This window comes from Eubalaena glacialis, chromosome 11 (genome assembly GCF_028564815.1).
Source record: "Eubalaena glacialis isolate mEubGla1 chromosome 11, mEubGla1.1.hap2.+ XY, whole genome shotgun sequence".
In the NCBI taxonomy this organism is placed as follows: Eukaryota; Metazoa; Chordata; class Mammalia; order Artiodactyla; family Balaenidae; genus Eubalaena; species Eubalaena glacialis.
Window position 1 is genome coordinate 87,625,204 of NC_083726.1, and position 20,290 is coordinate 87,645,493.

The 20,290-nt window shown below is 43.1% G+C and overlaps 2 pseudogenes; both read right to left on the reverse strand.

Annotated features, from left to right (window-relative positions):
* Positions 1–8,300: 8,300 nt before the first annotated feature.
* On the reverse strand, positions 8,301–9,435 carry LOC133101211 (E3 ubiquitin-protein ligase KCMF1-like; annotated as a pseudogene).
* Positions 9,436–18,046: 8,611 nt separating this feature from the next.
* Positions 18,047–19,181, reverse strand: LOC133101222 (E3 ubiquitin-protein ligase KCMF1-like; annotated as a pseudogene).
* Between the last annotated feature and the right edge of the window lie 1,109 nt (positions 19,182–20,290).

Below are 20,290 nucleotides of genomic sequence, written 5' to 3' on the forward strand. Positions count from 1 at the left end.
GGCGCCGCGCTCCGTAAATCCCGCTCCTCCCTACACCCGGCCCACCAACCGCCACTCTCCCCGGGCTCCAACTTCCGCCTTCTCCTCCTCTTCGTCCTCCTCCTCCACCTCATTCCCCCGCCTGCTCTGCAGCCCCGCCTCTCGCTGGCCGCGTCGGGCCCAGACGCCTGGTGCCCTGGGCGGGAGGGAACTGTGGGAGCGGCGCGGCCGCAGCGACTCGGGGCACGTCATCTGCGCGCACCCACAAGCAGGCAGCGGTCGGGCGCCGGGTGCCGGAGACCGCCCGAAACCGCCCTCGGCCTGGCGGCCGCCCCCTCACTACCACCTCTGTACTGTTTTTCAGGCTGGGCCTAGAGTCGACCTTCCCGCCATGCTACAGTGATGACTGGTATGAGTTCCCAGGATGTACTTTAGTCACAGGGATTGTTTCAGTGGAGTTTAGAGGTCCTCACAAATGGAGAGCCACGTTCAACACAAGACTGGCTAGAACCCTGTCCCCGGGACTGGTTTAAGCTGTAGAAAGGTAGCTATGCAAGCAAGAAAGTAATTAATTGCCCTTCCCTCTGCGTAGAAAGAGTTCATCCTAAAGTCTGTTTCGCGTTATGTTGCTTGGAAGATGCACAAGGGACCCACAGGACACACGTTCTCCCTCGGAAGTGAATTCATATGCCACTGTCTTAAATCTCCGAAAAGGCATAGAGGACTTAAAACACTCGATGCACTCAAGGATCCTGGAGGCAGCTGCACACCAAACTTTGCTGATGGGAAACACTGGGGTTTATCTTGAGGCTATGGGTCACATTGACTTCGCAATATAGGTAAGGTGCGCCTTAGGATGAACTCCTAGGAAGCAGTGGAGATCTCCGGCTTCTTATGAGAAAACTCATTTTTCGTCACGGAGTCATTCCTAGAAGTGCAAAAAAGATAGGCAACATCATGCAGCCTTGTGGCCGCCACTATCTAGTTTTCAAACGAGGAAACCACTGCCCTTCCTAGTCTTCCCAATTACAAAATCATTCCACGACATTTTTCCCTATCTCTTCAGAGTAGCTAAAATGACCCTTGGGACACACTTCACCCTTCCACGCAGCAACTTTTGGACTTGGCGTGTTCTGCGTCTGCTGCATTGCATAATCGTCTGAATGCCCCCGGTAGACCTAGGTGACATTGGATGTTCCAAATGCGTAGCAATGCTCAGGGTAAATCTCTAGTGTATTTCGGGATGGTCCTACAGTCTAATCGCTGCTTCAAGATGAGAGACATCTGGCATGAATTCCCCAAATGAATTGGAGTCCCGGTGGTTTTTTGCAGTGCAGCTCCACTTTCCTCACTTAGGCAGACCCACATTGAAAGAGAGCCTGCCTAGAACCGTCTTCCTGAGGTTGTTTTTTTGTTTGTTTGTTTGTTTCAAATAGTCACATTAATTTTAATTTTAATTATTTTTTTTGAAGTTTTGAATTTTAAATTTTTTTAATGCAGCAGGATTATATTAGTTATCCAATTTATACATATGTGTGTATATATGTCAATGTCAGTCTCTCAATTCATCACACCACCTCCACCCTCGTGCCACTTTCCCCTCTTTTTGTCCATACTTTTTTCCTGTACATCTGTGTCACTATTTCTGCCCTGCAAACCCGTTCTTCTGTACCATTTTTCTAGGTTCCACATACATGTGTTAATATACCATAACTGTTTTTCTCTTTCTGGCTTACTTCACTCTGTATGACAGTCTCTAGATCCATCCACTTGTCTACAAATGACACAATTTCGTTCTTTTTAAGGCTGAGTAATATCCCATTGTACATATGTACCACATCTTCTTTAACTATTCGTCTGTTGATGGGCATTTAGGTTGCTTCCATGACCTGGCTATTGTAAGTAGTGCTGCAAGGAATACTGGGGTGCATGTGTCTTTTTGAATTATGGTATTCTCAGGTTATATGCCCACTAGTGGTATTGCTGGGTCATATGGTAATTCTATTTTTAGTCTTTTAAGGAAGCTCCATACTGTTCTCCATAGTGGCTGTATCAATTTACATTCCAACCAACAGTGCAAGAGGGTTCCCTTTTCTCCACACCCTCTCCATCATTTGTTGTTTGTAGATTTTCTGATGATACCCATTGTAACTGGTGTGAGGTGATACCACATTGCAGTTTTGATTTGCTTTTCTCTAATAATTAGTGATGTTGAGCAGCTTTTCATGTGCTTATTGGCCATTTGTATGTCTTTTTTCGAGAAATGTCTACTTAGCTCTTCTGCCCATGTTTTGATTGGGTGGTTTTTTTTTAATTTTTGAATTTTATTTTATATATTTTTTTTATACAGCAGGTTCTTATTAGTCATCAATTGTATACACATCTGTGTATACATGTCAACCCTAATTGCCCAATTCATCACACCCCCACTCCCACCCCACCACTGCTTTCCCCACTTGGTGTCTGTACATTTGTTCCCTACATCTTTGTCTCAATATCTGCCCTGCTAAGTGGTTCATCTGTACCATTTTTCTAGGTTCCACATATATGCCTTAATATACGATATTTGTTTTTCTCTTTCTGACTTACTTCACTCTGTATGACAGTCTCTAGATCCATTAATCTTTTCATGGGCATTTAGGTTGCTTCCATGACCTGGCTATTGTAAATAGTGCTGCAATGAACTTTGGGGTGCATGTGTCTTTTTGAATTATGGTTCTCTGGGTATATGCCCAGTAGTTGGATTGCTGGGTCATATGGTAATTCTATTTTTAGGTGTTTAAGGAACCTCCGTATTGTTCTCCATAGTGGCGGTATCAATTTACATTCCCACCAACAGTGCAAGAGGGTTCCCTTTTCTCCACACCCTCTCCAGCATTTGTTGTTTGTAGATTTTCTGATGATGCCCATTGTAAGTGGTGTGAGGTGATACCTCATTGTAGTTTCGATTTGCTTTTCTCTAACAATTAGTGGTGTTGGGCAGTTTTTCATGTGCTTCTTGGCCATCTGTATGTCTTCTTTCAAAAAATGTGTATTTAGCTCTTCTGCCCATTTTTTGCTGGGGTGGTTTTCTTTTTTTTTTTACTATTGAGCTGCATGAGCTTTTTATATGTTTTGGAGATTAATCCTTTGTCCTCTGATTCATTTGAAATATTTTCTCCCATTCTGAGGGTTGTCTTTTCCTCTTGTTTATGGTTTCCTTTGCTGTGCAAAAGCTTTTATGTTTCATTCGGTCCCATTTGTTTATTTTTGTTTTATTTCCATTACTCTAGGCAGTGGATCAAAAAAGATCTTGCTGTGATTTATGTCAAAGAGTGTTCCTCCTATGTTTTCCTCTAAGACTTTTATATTGCCCAGTCTGACATTTAGGTCTCTAATCCATTTTGAGTTTATTTTTGGGTATGGTGTTATGGAGTGTTCTAATTTCCTTCTTTTACAGGTAGCTGTCCAGTTTTCCCAGCACCACTTATTGCAGAGACTGTCTTTTCTCTATTGTATATCCTTGCCTACTCTGTCATAGATTAGTTGACTACAGGTGCGTTTGTTTATCTCTGGGCTTTCCATCCTGTTCCGTTGATCTCTATTTCTGGTTTTCTGCCAGTACCATATTGCCTTGATTACTGTAGCTTTGTAGTATAGTCTGAAGTCAGGGAGTCTGATTCCTCCAACTCCATTTTTTTCCCACAAGCCTGCTTTGGCTATTTGGGGTCTTTTGTGTCTCCATAGAAATTTTAAGATTTTTTTGTTCTACTTCTGTATAAAATGTCATTGGTAATTTGATAAGGATTGCATTGAATCTTTAGATTGCTGTGGGTAGTATACTCATTTTCACAATATTGATTCTTCCAATCCAAAAATATGGTATATCTCTCCATCTGTTGGTATCGTCTTTAATTTCTTTCATCAGTGTCTTATAGTTTTCTGCATAGTTGCCTCCCTATGTAGGTTTCTTCCTAGGTAATTTTTTGTTGTTGTTGCAATGGTAAATGGGAGTGTTTCCTTAATTTCTCTTTCAGATTTTTCATCATTAGTATATAGGAATGCAAGAGATTTCTATGCATTAAACTTGTATCCTTCAACTTTACCAGATTTATTGATTAGCTCTAGTAGTTTTCTGGTGGCATCTTTAGGATTCTCTATGTATAGTATCATGTCGTCTGCAAACAGTGACAGTTTTGCTTCTTCTTTCCCAATTTGTATTCTGTATATTTCTTTTTCTTCTCTGATGGCCGTGGCTAGGACTTCGAAAACTATGTTGAATAATCGTGGTGAGAGTGCACATCCTTGTCTTGTTCCTGATCTGAGAGGAAATTCTTTCAGTTTTTCACCTTTGAGAATGATGTTTGCTTTGGGTTTTTCATATACGGCCTTTATGATGTTGAGGTAGGTTTCCTCTATGCCCACTCTCTGGAGAGTTTTTATCATAAATGGGTGTTGAAAAGTCAAAAGCTTTTTCTACATCTATTGTGATGATCATATGGTGTTTCTTCTTCAATTTGCTAATTTGGTGTATCACATTGATTGATTTGCGTATATTGAAGAATCCTTGCATCCCTGGGATAAATCCCACTTCACATGGTGTATAATTCTATTAATGTGTTGTTGGATTCTGTTTGCCAGTATTTGGTTGAGGATTTTTGCATGTATATTCAAGAGTGATATTGGTCTGTAATTTCCTTTTTTTGTAGTATCTTTGCCTGGTTTTGGTATCAGGGTGATGGTGGCCTCATAGAATGTGTTTGGGAGTCTTCCTTCCTCCGCAATTTTTTGGAAGAGTTTGAGAAGGATGGGTGTTAGCTCTTCTCTAAATGTTTGATAGAAGTCACCTGTGAAGCCATCTGGACCTGGACTTTTGCTTGTTGGAAGTTTTTAAATCACGGTTTCAATTTCATTACTTGTGATTTGTCTGTTCATATTTTCCGTTTCTTCCTGGTTCAGTCTTGGAAGGTGATATCTTTCTAAGAATTTGTCCATTTCTTCCAGTTTGTCCATTTTATTTGCATAGATTTGCTTGTAGTAGTCTCTTAGGATGCTTTGTATTTCTGCGTTGTCTGTTGTAACTTCTCCGTTTTCATTTTTATTTTTATTGATCTGAGTCCTCTCTCTGTTTTTCTTGATGAGTCTGGTTAATGGTATATGAATTTTGTTTATCTTCTCAAAGAAGCAGCTTTTAGTTTTATTGATCTTTGTTATTGCTTTCTTTGTTTCTATTTATTTTATTTCTGCTCTGATCCTTTTGATTTCTTTCCTTCTACTCACTTTGCAATTTGTTTGTTTTTCTTTCTCTAGTTCTTTGAGGTGTAAGGTTAGATTGTTTATTTGTGATTTTTCTTGTTTCTTGAGGTAGGCTTTTATTGCTATAAACTTCCCTTAGAACGGCTTTTGCTGCATCCCATAGGTTTAGGATCGTCTTGTTTTCTTTGTCATGTGTCTCTAGGTATTTTTTGATTTCCTCTTTGATTTCTTCAGTGATCTCTTGGTTATTTAGTAATGTAGTGTTTAGCCTCCATATGTTTTGTGTTTCTTATGTTTTTTCCCCTGTAATAGATTTCTAATCTCATAGCATTGTGGTCCCAAAAGATAATTGATGTGATTTCAATTTTCTTAAATTTACTGAGGTTTAATTTGTGACCCGTGATGTAATCTATCCTAGAGAATGTTCCATGTGCACTTGAGAAGAAAGTGTAATCTGCTGTTTTGGAATGGAATGTCCTGTAAATATCCATTAAATCTATCTGGTCTATTGTGTCATTTAAAGCTCGAGTTTCCTTATTAATTTTCTGTTTGGATGATCTGTCCATTGGTGTAAGTGAGGTGTTAAACTCCCCCAATATTATGTGTTACTGTCGATTTCCTCTTTTATAGATGTTAGCAGTTGCCTTATGTATTGAAGTGGTCCTATGTTGGGTGCATATACATTTATGACTGTTATATATATATATATATATATATATGTGGGATTCCCGACATTCTCCAATTACAAACTTGACCTCACAGCACATTTACCGTCACTCTCTGCCTGACTACTGGAGCCTTTGGTGACACACTGGGCCCTTACATGATGACACATTGGACGCCGAGAGTCCTGCATACGGTGAATAGCATTACCCATGTAATGATCTAGGCAGGCCTAGGTGTCTTTGTATCATCCAAATGCCTCGCGGTGTTACCGGTATTTTGGTACGTTTATCTGGCTTCACCCAAGGTCTACCTTCCCGTCATGGAAGAGAGATGACAAGTAGGAGTTTCCAGGAGGTACTTTAGCCACGGGGATTGATTCATTTCAGCTCAGTGACACTCAAAAAGGGAGAGCAACGTTGAACTTAAGAATGGGTCAAACTGTGTCCCCAGGGCTGTTTTAAAGCTGTAGAAAGCGAGCTATACAAGCAAAAAGCAATTAATTCCTCTTCCCACTGCATAGAAATAGCTGATCTCAACAGTCTGTCTCGTGTTATTTCTCTTGGAAGATATCCAAGGAACTGACAGGACAAAACTGTCTCCCAAACACATGAATTCATACATGACGGTCTTAAGCCTAGAAAAAGGCATCGAGGAGTTCAAGCAGTCGATCGACTCAGGGTTCATGGAGACTGCTGCACACCAAACTTTGCTTATGGGAAACACTGGGGCTTACCTTGATGTTAGGGGTCACGTTCACTTTGCACTTTATCTAGGGTGGGCAGTGGCATGAGCTCTGACCAAGCGGTGAAAACCTCCCCACTACTTATGAGAAAACGTGCTTTTATTCACAGAGGCATCCCCAGAAATGAATAAAAGATGGTTAACGTCAGACAGCCTTGAAGTTGTCACTATCTGTCTTTAAAAAGGGAAAAATACTGACTTTTCTAGTCCTCCCAATTACAAAGTAGATCACACAGCACATTTACTTATCTTTTCTGACTAGCTACAAGAGACACTTGGAACAAAGATTGCCCTTGCACGATGAGACCTTTGGGTGCTACGTGTACTGTGAGCAATTAACTGTAGAATCTTCTAAATGCCCTCAGTAGGCCTAGGTGTCTTTGGATGATGTAAATGCTGAGCAGCGCTCAAAGTAAATCTCTGCATTATTTTTGGCTGGACCTAATGTCTGGTTTCCTCTTCAGTTAGAGAGACGTCTGTCATGAGTTCTCAAAATGAATTGGAGACCCGGTGTTTTTACATTGCAGCTCAGGTTTCCTCACTTTGGCACACCCACATTGAAAGAAAGCCTACCAAGAACTGTCTTCCTGAGGTTGTTTGAAAGCTGAGGAATGCAAGCCATTGAATTAAGCAAGCTGCTCCTAGCCCTTCAAACTGAACAGAAAGGGCGGTTCCCAGAGATGTGTTTCCCCGGATGGTGCTAAGATGGCTTTTGGGCCACAGTGTACTTCCACGGGAAAAGTACACACGCGAGAGTCCTAAGCACTGTGAGGAATACTGGAGCTAAAGCAGTCCATTGACTAAGGTTTCCTGGAAACTGTTGCACCCTATCTTTTGTGATGGGAAAATGTGCACCTTACCTCTAAACTAGAGGTCACATTTGGTTGGCACATTAGCTACAGAATGCTGTGGGATGAGCTCCAAGAAAGAAATCGAAAGCACGTGGTTTCTTTACGCAAATCTCACTGTTCCTCGCATAAATATTTGTAGAGTGACGAATAGATGGGCAGTGTGTGTTAGAGACACCTTGGAGGCCAAAACCATGTCGCTTTCCAAAGGGGGAAACGTGGGCTTTCCTGACATTCTCCAGTTACCAATTTGATCCCACAGGTCATTTACAGGCACTCTCTTCCTGACTACTGGAGACATTTGGGACACACTGGGACCTTCCACGATGACACGTTTGAGGCTGGGATTTCTGCGTGTGGTGAATAGCATTATGCATGTAATGACCTATTCAGGCCTAGGAGACTTTGGATCACCCAAATGCTTCGGAGTGTTACCGGTATATAGGTAGTCTTTTTTTTTTTTTTTTTTTTAAGGTAAACCATCCCAACAGTTTTTATCGATTAATATTCATAATCACACACAGCAGCTTCATTAGATATTTCAATTTTCCTCTTCAGTTTGATTGTGGAGTATTAGCAGAAGCTTTTGCATGTCAAGGTACAGGAAGCAGAGATCACCCTGCACTGCTACCTATATTTTCCAGCTAGAGGTAAAAATTAGTTAAGTGGAAAGGATTATCATATAGATTTTCGCTCTTCCTTTTGAATGTACACAATAAAACAAGAGTGACAGACCTGAAATTACAATCACCAATCAAACCCAAGATAGTTGTTGTCCACATTCATTGGGAAATACAGCACAGAGGACATGGTCTGTGAATTGGGGTGTCATCAAAGAGGAGGTGGTGGAGGTTCATTTCCTATAGTACTCTCTTTTAAATTTAGGTTTTCTAAAGCAACATCTAAAGGCATAATATCTACACAGCCCAAAGCACCAAAATCTGCCAATTCACCCCGTTCATTCTCGTCTGAGGACGAGCTCTCTTCACGAAATAAAGTTGATCGAAGGTGCTCTTGAATAAAGAGGGTGCGGTCTGTGCACTCACTTTCTACGGACTGGTGCACTGTTTCAGACAATTTAGGATCGTTCAACCTTTTTAGAAGAAACTGGGAATTCTGGATAGTTTGCTGACTGCTTTCTGTGTTAGTTGTGTTGTTTGTTTCTGTGGAATGTGTGATTGTAGTGGTGACACTCCTTGTGTTAGTATGCCGGGTTGCGTTGCGTGCAGTGTCCAGTTGTGGCCGTGCTGCCCGGGCGTGCTGCCATTCTAGCTGCAGCTGTATCTGCAGTTGTTGTAACTGCGAAGCGGAAGGGCCAGAGGAATTAAGCTGTCCCCCTGCGGAACGTCTCACTCCTGATAACTGGGATCAAAGCTCACCTATAGGATCAATGGCTTCCCTATTGCTTGGAGAATATGAAGTCCGAGAAGAAGAAAGCCTGCCAGTAGAACTGCTAGTGGAATGAATGTTTGATCTACGTACACCAGGACCTCCCAATCCCCAGCCAAGGTGAAGCATTCATTCTATGTATATGTCGAACACCACTCGATTCATCTAAATCTCTAGGGGCTCTGTGTTCAAGAGTAAGACGAGCTGCAGGGTCATCCGTGACATGATTAGGACTGCCTCCAGGTAATGCTGCAAATACTGTATACATCACTTCTGTTGATGTTTCTGCATGTTCTTGAAGAGATGTCTCCGTATAGCCAATTTTTCCACAATAGGGACAAGTAAAAGCCTGTGGCTGCTCTACAGAGAAAGCTTAGGAACCATAGTACAAATCAACATCTACCCTTGTTAACATGCAGTGCATTGGATGGTCAGTTGTATGCCTTGTTCTTGTTGCACCACTTTCATAACAAGATGCACAAAAATCGTAACCATTGCATATTAAACACTTATAGCTGTGACCTTGAAAATTTCCCTTGAAACATGCATCACAGCTGACACCGTCACGTCGGGACATCCTATTTCAGAAGGTGGCGGCGGGGGCCCTACCGAGCGCAGGCTGCAGTGTCCCCCGCGGGGTCCTGGTCCTGCACTCGTGGGATGGCTTTCTTCCACTGGAATCCAGGGCTCGGCCGCGGGGACGGGGTGGGCAGCAGAGCGCTACGGCGCCGGCGGCAGCGCGGCGGCCGCGGCAGGAGGAAGCGCGGGCTGGGAATGAGGCCGGGCCTGGACGGGGCCGAGCTCCTCCAGGAGGCGGTCCGACGCCGCGGTTCCGCTGGCACATGCCTTGACTCGGTCACTCTCGGGCCCGCCGGTTCCAGGTTGTGGCGCCGCGCTCCGTAAATCCCGCTCCTCCCTACACCCGGCCCACCAACCGCCACTCTCCCCGGGCTCCAACTTCCGCCTTCTCCTCCTCTTCGTCCTCCTCCTCCACCTCATTCCCCCGCCTGCTCTGCAGCCCCGCCTCTCGCTGGCCGCGTCGGGCCCAGACGCCTGGTGCCCTGGGCGGGAGGGAACTGTGGGAGCGGCGCGGCCGCAGCGACTCGGGGCACGTCATCTGCGCGCACCCACAAGCAGGCAGCGGTCGGGCGCCGGGTGCCGGAGACCGCCCGAAACCGCCCTCGGCCTGGCGGCCGCCCCCTCACTACCACCTCTGTACTGTTTTTCAGGCTGGGCCTAGAGTCGACCTTCCCGCCATGCTACAGTGATGACTGGTATGAGTTCCCAGGATGTACTTTAGTCACAGGGATTGTTTCAGTGGAGTTTAGAGGTCCTCACAAATGGAGAGCCACGTTCAACACAAGACTGGCTAGAACCCTGTCCCCGGGACTGGTTTAAGCTGTAGAAAGGTAGCTATGCAAGCAAGAAAGTAATTAATTGCCCTTCCCTCTGCGTAGAAAGAGTTCATCCTAAAGTCTGTTTCGCGTTATGTTGCTTGGAAGATGCACAAGGGACCCACAGGACACACGTTCTCCCTCGGAAGTGAATTCATATGCCACTGTCTTAAATCTCCGAAAAGGCATAGAGGACTTAAAACACTCGATGCACTCAAGGATCCTGGAGGCAGCTGCACACCAAACTTTGCTGATGGGAAACACTGGGGTTTATCTTGAGGCTATGGGTCACATTGACTTCGCAATATAGGTAAGGTGCGCCTTAGGATGAACTCCTAGGAAGCAGTGGAGATCTCCGGCTTCTTATGAGAAAACTCATTTTTCGTCACGGAGTCATTCCTAGAAGTGCAAAAAAGATAGGCAACATCATGCAGCCTTGTGGCCGCCACTATCTAGTTTTCAAACGAGGAAACCACTGCCCTTCCTAGTCTTCCCAATTACAAAATCATTCCACGACATTTTTCCCTATCTCTTCAGAGTAGCTAAAATGACCCTTGGGACACACTTCACCCTTCCACGCAGCAACTTTTGGACTTGGCGTGTTCTGCGTCTGCTGCATTGCATAATCGTCTGAATGCCCCCGGTAGACCTAGGTGACATTGGATGTTCCAAATGCGTAGCAATGCTCAGGGTAAATCTCTAGTGTATTTCGGGATGGTCCTACAGTCTAATCGCTGCTTCAAGATGAGAGACATCTGGCATGAATTCCCCAAATGAATTGGAGTCCCGGTGGTTTTTTGCAGTGCAGCTCCACTTTCCTCACTTAGGCAGACCCACATTGAAAGAGAGCCTGCCTAGAACCGTCTTCCTGAGGTTGTTTTTTTGTTTGTTTGTTTGTTTCAAATAGTCACATTAATTTTAATTTTAATTATTTTTTTTGAAGTTTTGAATTTTAAATTTTTTTAATGCAGCAGGATTATATTAGTTATCCAATTTATACATATGTGTGTATATATGTCAATGTCAGTCTCTCAATTCATCACACCACCTCCACCCTCGTGCCACTTTCCCCTCTTTTTGTCCATACTTTTTTCCTGTACATCTGTGTCACTATTTCTGCCCTGCAAACCCGTTCTTCTGTACCATTTTTCTAGGTTCCACATACATGTGTTAATATACCATAACTGTTTTTCTCTTTCTGGCTTACTTCACTCTGTATGACAGTCTCTAGATCCATCCACTTGTCTACAAATGACACAATTTCGTTCTTTTTAAGGCTGAGTAATATCCCATTGTACATATGTACCACATCTTCTTTAACTATTCGTCTGTTGATGGGCATTTAGGTTGCTTCCATGACCTGGCTATTGTAAGTAGTGCTGCAAGGAATACTGGGGTGCATGTGTCTTTTTGAATTATGGTATTCTCAGGTTATATGCCCACTAGTGGTATTGCTGGGTCATATGGTAATTCTATTTTTAGTCTTTTAAGGAAGCTCCATACTGTTCTCCATAGTGGCTGTATCAATTTACATTCCAACCAACAGTGCAAGAGGGTTCCCTTTTCTCCACACCCTCTCCATCATTTGTTGTTTGTAGATTTTCTGATGATACCCATTGTAACTGGTGTGAGGTGATACCACATTGCAGTTTTGATTTGCTTTTCTCTAATAATTAGTGATGTTGAGCAGCTTTTCATGTGCTTATTGGCCATTTGTATGTCTTTTTTCGAGAAATGTCTACTTAGCTCTTCTGCCCATTTTTTGATTGGGTGGTTTTTTTTTAATTTTTGAATTTTATTTTATATATTTTTTTTATACAGCAGGTTCTTATTAGTCATCAATTGTATACACATCTGTGTATACATGTCAACCCTAATTGCCCAATTCATCACACCCCCACTCCCACCCCACCACTGCTTTCCCCACTTGGTGTCTGTACATTTGTTCCCTACATCTTTGTCTCAATATCTGCCCTGCTAAGTGGTTCATCTGTACCATTTTTCTAGGTTCCACATATATGCCTTAATATACGATATTTGTTTTTCTCTTTCTGACTTACTTCACTCTGTATGACAGTCTCTAGATCCATTAATCTTTTCATGGGCATTTAGGTTGCTTCCATGACCTGGCTATTGTAAATAGTGCTGCAATGAACTTTGGGGTGCATGTGTCTTTTTGAATTATGGTTCTCTGGGTATATGCCCAGTAGTTGGATTGCTGGGTCATATGGTAATTCTATTTTTAGGTCTTTAAGGAACCTCCGTATTGTTCTCCATAGTGGCGGTATCAATTTACATTCCCACCAACAGTGCAAGAGGGTTCCCTTTTCTCCACACCCTCTCCAGCATTTGTTGTTTGTAGATTTTCTGATGATGCCCATTGTAAGTGGTGTGAGGTGATACCTCATTGTAGTTTCGATTTGCTTTTCTCTAACAATTAGTGGTGTTGGGCAGCTTTTCATGTGCTTCTTGGCCATCTGTATGTCTTCTTTCAAAAAATGTGTATTTAGCTCTTCTGCCCATTTTTTGCTGGGGTGGTTTTCTTTTTTTTTTTACTATTGAGCTGCATGAGCTTTTTATATGTTTTGGAGATTAATCCTTTGTCCTCTGATTCATTTGAAATATTTTCTCCCATTCTGAGGGTTGTCTTTTCCTCTTGTTTATGGTTTGCTTTGCTGTGCAAAAGCTTTTATGTTTCATTCGGTCCCATTTGTTTATTTTTGTTATATTTCCATTACTCTAGGCAGTGGATCAAAAAAGATCTTGCTGTGATTTATGTCAAAGAGTGTTCCTCCTATGTTTTCCTCTAAGACTTTTATATTGCCCAGTCTGACATTTAGGTCTCTAATCCATTTTGAGTTTATTTTTGGGTATGGTGTTATGGAGTGTTCTAATTTCCTTCTTTTACAGGTAGCTGTCCAGTTTTCCCAGCACCACTTATTGCAGAGACTGTCTTTTCTCTATTGTATATCCTTGCCTACTCTGTCATAGATTAGTTGACTACAGGTGCGTTTGTTTATCTCTGGGCTTTCCATCCTGTTCCGTTGATCTCTATTTCTGGTTTTCTGCCAGTACCATATTGCCTTGATTACTGTAGCTTTGTAGTATAGTCTGAAGTCAGGGAGTCTGATTCCTCCAACTCCATTTTTTTCCCACAAGCCTGCTTTGGCTATTTGGGGTCTTTTGTGTCTCCATAGAAATTTTAAGATTTTTTTGTTCTACTTCTGTATAAAATGTCATTGGTAATTTGATAGGGATTGCATTGAATCTTTAGATTGCTGTGGGTAGTATACTCATTTTCACAATATTGATTCTTCCAATCCAAAAATATGGTATATCTCTCCATCTGTTGGTATCGTCTTTAATTTCTTTCATCAGTGTCTTATAGTTTTCTGCATAGTTGCCTCCCTATGTAGGTTTCTTCCTAGGTAATTTTTTGTTGTTGTTGCAATGGTAAATGGGAGTGTTTCCTTAATTTCTCTTTCAGATTTTTCATCATTAGTATATAGGAATGCAAGAGATTTCTATGCATTAAACTTGTATCCTTCAACTTTACCAGATTTATTGATTAGCTCTAGTAGTTTTCTGGTGGCATCTTTAGGATTCTCTATGTATAGTATCATGTCGTCTGCAAACAGTGACAGTTTTGCTTCTTCTTTCCCAATTTGTATTCTGTATATTTCTTTTTCTTCTCTGATGGCCGTGGCTAGGACTTCGAAAACTATGTTGAATAATCGTGGTGAGAGTGCACATCCTTGTCTTGTTCCTGATCTGAGAGGAAATTCTTTCAGTTTTTCACCTTTGAGAATGATGTTTGCTTTGGGTTTTTCATATACGGCCTTTATGATGTTGAGGTAGGTTTCCTCTATGCCCACTCTCTGGAGAGTTTTTATCATAAATGGGTGTTGAAAAGTCAAAAGCTTTTTCTACATCTATTGTGATGATCATATGGTGTTTCTTCTTCAATTTGCTAATTTGGTGTATCACATTGATTGATTTGCGTATATTGAAGAATCCTTGCATCCCTGGGATAAATCCCACTTCACATGGTGTATAATTCTATTAATGTGTTGTTGGATTCTGTTTGCCAGTATTTGGTTGAGGATTTTTGCATGTATATTCAAGAGTGATATTGGTCTGTAATTTCCTTTTTTTGTAGTATCTTTGCCTGGTTTTGGTATCAGGGTGATGGTGGCCTCATAGAATGAGTTTGGGAGTCTTCCTTCCTCCGCAATTTTTTGGAAGAGTTTGAGAAGGATGGGTGTTAGCTCTTCTCTAAATGTTTGATAGAAGTCACCTGTGAAGCCATCTGGACCTGGACTTTTGCTTGTTGGAAGTTTTTAAATCACGGTTTCAATTTCATTACTTGTGATTTGTCTGTTCATATTTTCCGTTTCTTCCTGGTTCAGTCTTGGAAGGTGATATCTTTCTAAGAATTTGTCCATTTCTTCCAGTTTGTCCATTTTATTTGCATAGATTTGCTTGTAGTAGTCTCTTAGGATGCTTTGTATTTCTGCGTTGTCTGTTGTAACTTCTCCGTTTTCATTTTTATTTTTATTGATCTGAGTCCTCTCTCTGTTTTTCTTGATGAGTCTGGTTAATGGTATATGAATTTTGTTTATCTTCTCAAAGAAGCAGCTTTTAGTTTTATTGATCTTTGTTATTGCTTTCTTTGTTTCTATTTATTTTATTTCTGCTCTGATCCTTTTGATTTCTTTCCTTCTACTCACTTTGCAATTTGTTTGTTTTTCTTTCTCTAGTTCTTTGAGGTGTAAGGTTAGATTGTTTATTTGTGATTTTTCTTGTTTCTTGAGGTAGGCTTTTATTGCTATAAACTTCCCTTAGAACGGCTTTTGCTGCATCCCATAGGTTTAGGATCGTCTTGTTTTCTTTGTCATGTGTCTCTAGGTATTTTTTGATTTCCTCTTTGATTTCTTCAGTGATCTCTTGGTTATTTAGTAACGTAGTGTTTAGCCTCCATATGTTTTGTGTTTCTTACGTTTTTTCCCCTGTAATAGATTTCTAATCTCATAGCATTGTGGTCCCAAAAGATAATTGATGTGATTTCAATTTTCTTAAATTTACTGAGGTTTAATTTGTGACCCGTGATGTAATCTATCCTAGAGAATGTTCCATGTGCACTTGAGAAGAAAGTGTAATCTGCTGTTTTGGAATGGAATGTCCTGTAAATATCCATTAAATCTATCTGGTCTATTGTGTCATTTAAAGCTCGAGTTTCCTTATTAATTTTCTGTTTGGATGATCTGTCCATTGGTGTAAGTGAGGTGTTAAACTCCCCCACCTTTATGTGTTACTGTCGATTTCCTCTTTTATAGATGTTAGCAGTTGCCTTATGTATTGAAGTGGTCCTATGTTGGGTGCATATACATTTATGACTGTTATATATATATATATATATATATATATGTGGGATTCCCGACATTCTCCAATTACAAACTTGACCTCACAGCACATTTACCGTCACTCTCTGCCTGACTACTGGAGCCTTTGGTGACACACTGGGCCCTTACATGATGACACATTGGACGCCGAGAGTCCTGCATACGGTGAATAGCATTACCCATGTAATGATCTAGGCAGGCCTAGGTGTCTTTGTATCATCCAAATGCCTCGCGGTGTTACCGGTATTTTGGTACGTTTATCTGGCTTCACCCAAGGTCTACCTTCCCGTCATGGAAGAGAGATGACAAGTAGGAGTTTCCAGGAGGTACTTTAGCCACGGGGATTGATTCATTTCAGCTCAGTGACACTCAAAAAGGGAGAGCAACGTTGAACTTAAGAATGGGTCAAACTGTGTCCCCAGGGCTGTTTTAAAGCTGTAGAAAGCGAGCTATACAAGCAAAAAGCAATTAATTCCTCTTCCCACTGCATAGAAATAGCTGATCTCAACAGTCTGTCTCGTGTTATTTCTCTTGGAAGATATCCAAGGAACTGACAGGACAAAACTGTCTCCCAAACACATGAATTCATACATGACGGTCTTAAGCCTAGAAAAAGGCATCGAGGAGTTCAAGCAGTCGATCGACTCAGGGTTCATGGAGACTGCTGCACACCAAACTTTGCTTATGGGAAACACTGGGGCTTACCTTGATGTTAGGGGTCACGTTCACTTTGCACTTTATCTAGGGTGGGCAGTGGCATGAGCTCTGACCAAGCGGTGAAAACCTCCCCACTACTTATGAGAAAACGTGCTTTTATTCACAGAGGCATCCCCAGAAATGAATAAAAGATGGTTAACGTCAGACAGCCTTGAAGTTGTCACTATCTGTCTTTAAAAAGGGAAAAATACTGACTTTTCTAGTCCTCCCAATTACAAAGTAGATCACACAGCACATTTACTTATCTTTTCTGACTAGCTACAAGAGACACTTGGAACAAAGATTGCCCTTGCACGATGAGACCTTTGGGTGCTACGTGTACTGTGAGCAATTAACTGTAGAATCTTCTAAATGCCCTCAGTAGGCCTAGGTGTCTTTGGATGATGTAAATGCTGAGCAGCGCTCAAAGTAAATCTCTGCATTATTTTTGGCTGGACCTAATGTCTGGTTTCCTCTTCAGTTAGAGAGACGTCTGTCATGAGTTCTCAAAATGAATTGGAGACCCGGTGTTTTTACATTGCAGCTCAGGTTTCCTCACTTTGGCACACCCACGTTGAAAGAAAGCCTACCAAGAACTGTCTTCCTGAGGTTGTTTGAAAGCTGAGGAATGCAAGCCATTGAATTAAGCAAGCTGCTCCTAGCCCTTCAAACTGAACAGAAAGGGCGGTTCCCAGAGATGTGTTTCCCCGGATGGTGCTAAGATGGCTTTTGGGCCACAGTGTACTTCCACGGGAAAAGTACACACGCGAGAGTCCTAAGCACTGTGAGGAATACTGGAGCTAAAGCAGTCCATTGACCAAGGTTTCCTGGAAACTGTTGCACCCTATCTTTTGTGATGGGAAAATGTGCACCTTACCTCTAAACTAGAGGTCACATTTGGTTGGCACATTAGCTACAGAATGCTGTGGGATGAGCTCCAAGAAAGAAATCGAAAGCACGTGGTTTCTTTACGCAAATCTCACTGTTCCTCGCATAAATATTTGTAGAGTGACGAATAGATGGGCAGTGTGTGTTAGAGACACCTTGGAGGCCAAAACCATGTCGCTTTCCAAAGGGGGAAACGTGGGCTTTCCTGACATTCTCCAGTTACCAATTTGATCCCACAGGTCATTTACAGGCACTCTCTTCCTGACTACTGGAGACATTTGGGACACACTGGGACCTTCCACGATGACACGTTTGAGGCTGGGATTTCTGCGTGTGGTGAATAGCATTATGCATGTAATGATCTATTCAGGCCTAGGAGACTTTGGATCACCCAAATGCTTCGGAGTGTTACCGGTATATAGGTAGTCTTTTTTTTTTTTTTTTTTTTAAGGTAAACCATCCCAACAGTTTTTATCGATTAATATTCATAATCACACACAGCAGCTTCATTAGATATTTCAATTTTCCTCTTCAGTTTGATTGTGGAGTATTAGCAGAAGCTTTTGCATGTCAAGGTACAGGAAGCAGAGATCACCCTGCACTGCTACCTATATTTTCCAGCTAGAGGTAAAAATTAGTTAAGTGGAAAGGATTATCATATAGATTTTCGCTCTTCCTTTTGAATGTACACAATAAAACAAGAGTGACAGACCTGAAATTACAATCACCAATCAAACCCAAGATAGTTGTTGTCCACATTCATTGGGAAATACAGCACAGAGGACATGGTCTGTGAATTGGGGTGTCATCAAAGAGGAGGTGGTGGAGGTTCATTTCCTATAGTACTCTCTTTTAAATTTAGGTTTTCTAAAGCAACATCTAAAGGCATAATATCTACACAGCCCAAAGCACCAAAATCTGCCAATTCACCCCGTTCATTCTCGTCTGAGGACGAGCTCTCTTCACGAAATAAAGTTGATCGAAGGTGCTCTTGAATAAAGAGGGTGCGGTCTGTGCACTCACTTTCTACGGACTGGTGCACTGTTTCAGACAATTTAGGATCGTTCAACCTTTTTAGAAGAAACTGGGAATTCTGGATAGTTTGCTGACTGCTTTCTGTGTTAGTTGTGTTGTTTGTTTCTGTGGAATGTGTGATTGTAGTGGTGACACTCCTTGTGTTAGTATGCCGGGTTGCGTTGCGTGCAGTGTCCAGTTGTGGCCGTGCTGCCCGGGCGTGCTGCCATTCTAGCTGCAGCTGTATCTGCAGTTGTTGTAACTGCGAAGCGGAAGGGCCAGAGGAATTAAGCTGTCCCCCTGCGGAACGTCTCACTCCTGATAACTGGGATCAAAGCTCACCTATAGGATCAATGGCTTCCCTATTGCTTGGAGAATATGAAGTCCGAGAAGAAGAAAGCCTGCCAGTAGAACTGCTAGTGGAATGAATGTTTGATCTACGTACACCAGGACCTCCCAATCCCCAGCCAAGGTGAAGCATTCATTCTATGTATATGTCGAACACCACTCGATTCATCTAAATCTCTAGGGGCTCTGTGTTCAAGAGTAAGACGAGCTGCAGGGTCATCCGTGACATGATTAGGACTGCCTCCAGGTAATGCTGCAAATACTGTATACATCACTTCTGTTGATGTTTCTGCATGTTCTTGAAGAGATGTCTCCGTATAGCCAATTTTTCCACAATAGGGACAAGTAAAAGCCTGTGGCTGCTCTACAGAGAAAGCTTAGGAACCATAGTACAAATCAACATCTACCCTTGTTAACATGCAGTGCATTGGATGGTCAGTTGTATGCCTTGTTCTTGTTGCACCACTTTCATAACAAGATGCACAAAAATCGTAACCATTGCATATTAAACACTTATAGCTGTGACCTTGAAAATTTCCCTTGAAACATGCATCACAGCTGACACCGTCACGTCGGGACATCCTATTTCAGAAGGTGGCGGCGGGGGCCCTACCGAGCGCAGGCTGCAGTGTCCCCCGCGGGGTCCTGGTCCTGCACTCGTGGGATGGCTTTCTTCCACTGGAATCCAGGGCTCGGCCGCGGGGACGGGGTGGGCAGCAGAGCGCTACGGCGCCGGCGGCAGCGCGGCGGCCGCGGCAGGAGGAAGCGCGGGCTGGGAATGAGGCCGGGCCTGGACGGGGCCGAGCTCCTCCAGGAGGCGGTCCGACGCCGCGGTTCCGCTGGCACATGCCTTGACTCGGTCACTCTCGGGCCCGCCGGTTCCAGGTTGTGGCGCCGCGCTCCGTAAATCCCGCTCCTCCCTACACCCGGCCCACCAACCGCCACTCTCCCCGGGCTCCAACTTCCGCCTTCTCCTCCTCTTCGTCCTCCTCCTCCACCTCATTCCCCCGCCTGCTCTGCAGCCCCGCCTCTCGCTGGCCGCGTCGGGCCCAGACGCCTGGTGCCCTGGGCGGGAGGGAACTGTGGGAGCGGCGCGGCCGCAGCGACTCGGGGCACGTCATCTGCGCGCACCCACAAGCAGGCAGCGGTCGGGCGCCGGGTGCCGGAGACCGCCCGAAACCGCCCTCGGCCTGGCGGCCGCCCCCTCACTACCACCTCTGTACTGTTTTTCAGGCTGGGCCTAGAGTCGACCTTCCCGCCATGCTACAGTGATGACTGGTATGAGTTCCCAGGATGTACTTTAGTCACAGGGATTGTTTCAGTGGAGTTTAGAGGTCCTCACAAATGGAGAGCCACGTTCAACACAAGACTGGCTAGAACCCTGTCCCCGGGACTGGTTTAAGCTGTAGAAAGGTAGCTATGCAAGCAAGAAAGTAATTAATTGCCCTTCCCTCTGCGTAGAAAGAGTTCATCCTAAAGTCTGTTTCGCGTTATGTTGCTTGGAAGATGCACAAGGGACCCACAGGACACACGTTCTCCCTCGGAAGTGAATTCATATGCCACTGTCTTAAATCTCCGAAAAGGCATAGAGGACTTAAAACACTCGATGCACTCAAGGATCCTGGAGGCAGCTGCACACCAAACTTTGCTGATGGGAAACACTGGGGTTTATCTTGAGGCTATGGGTCAC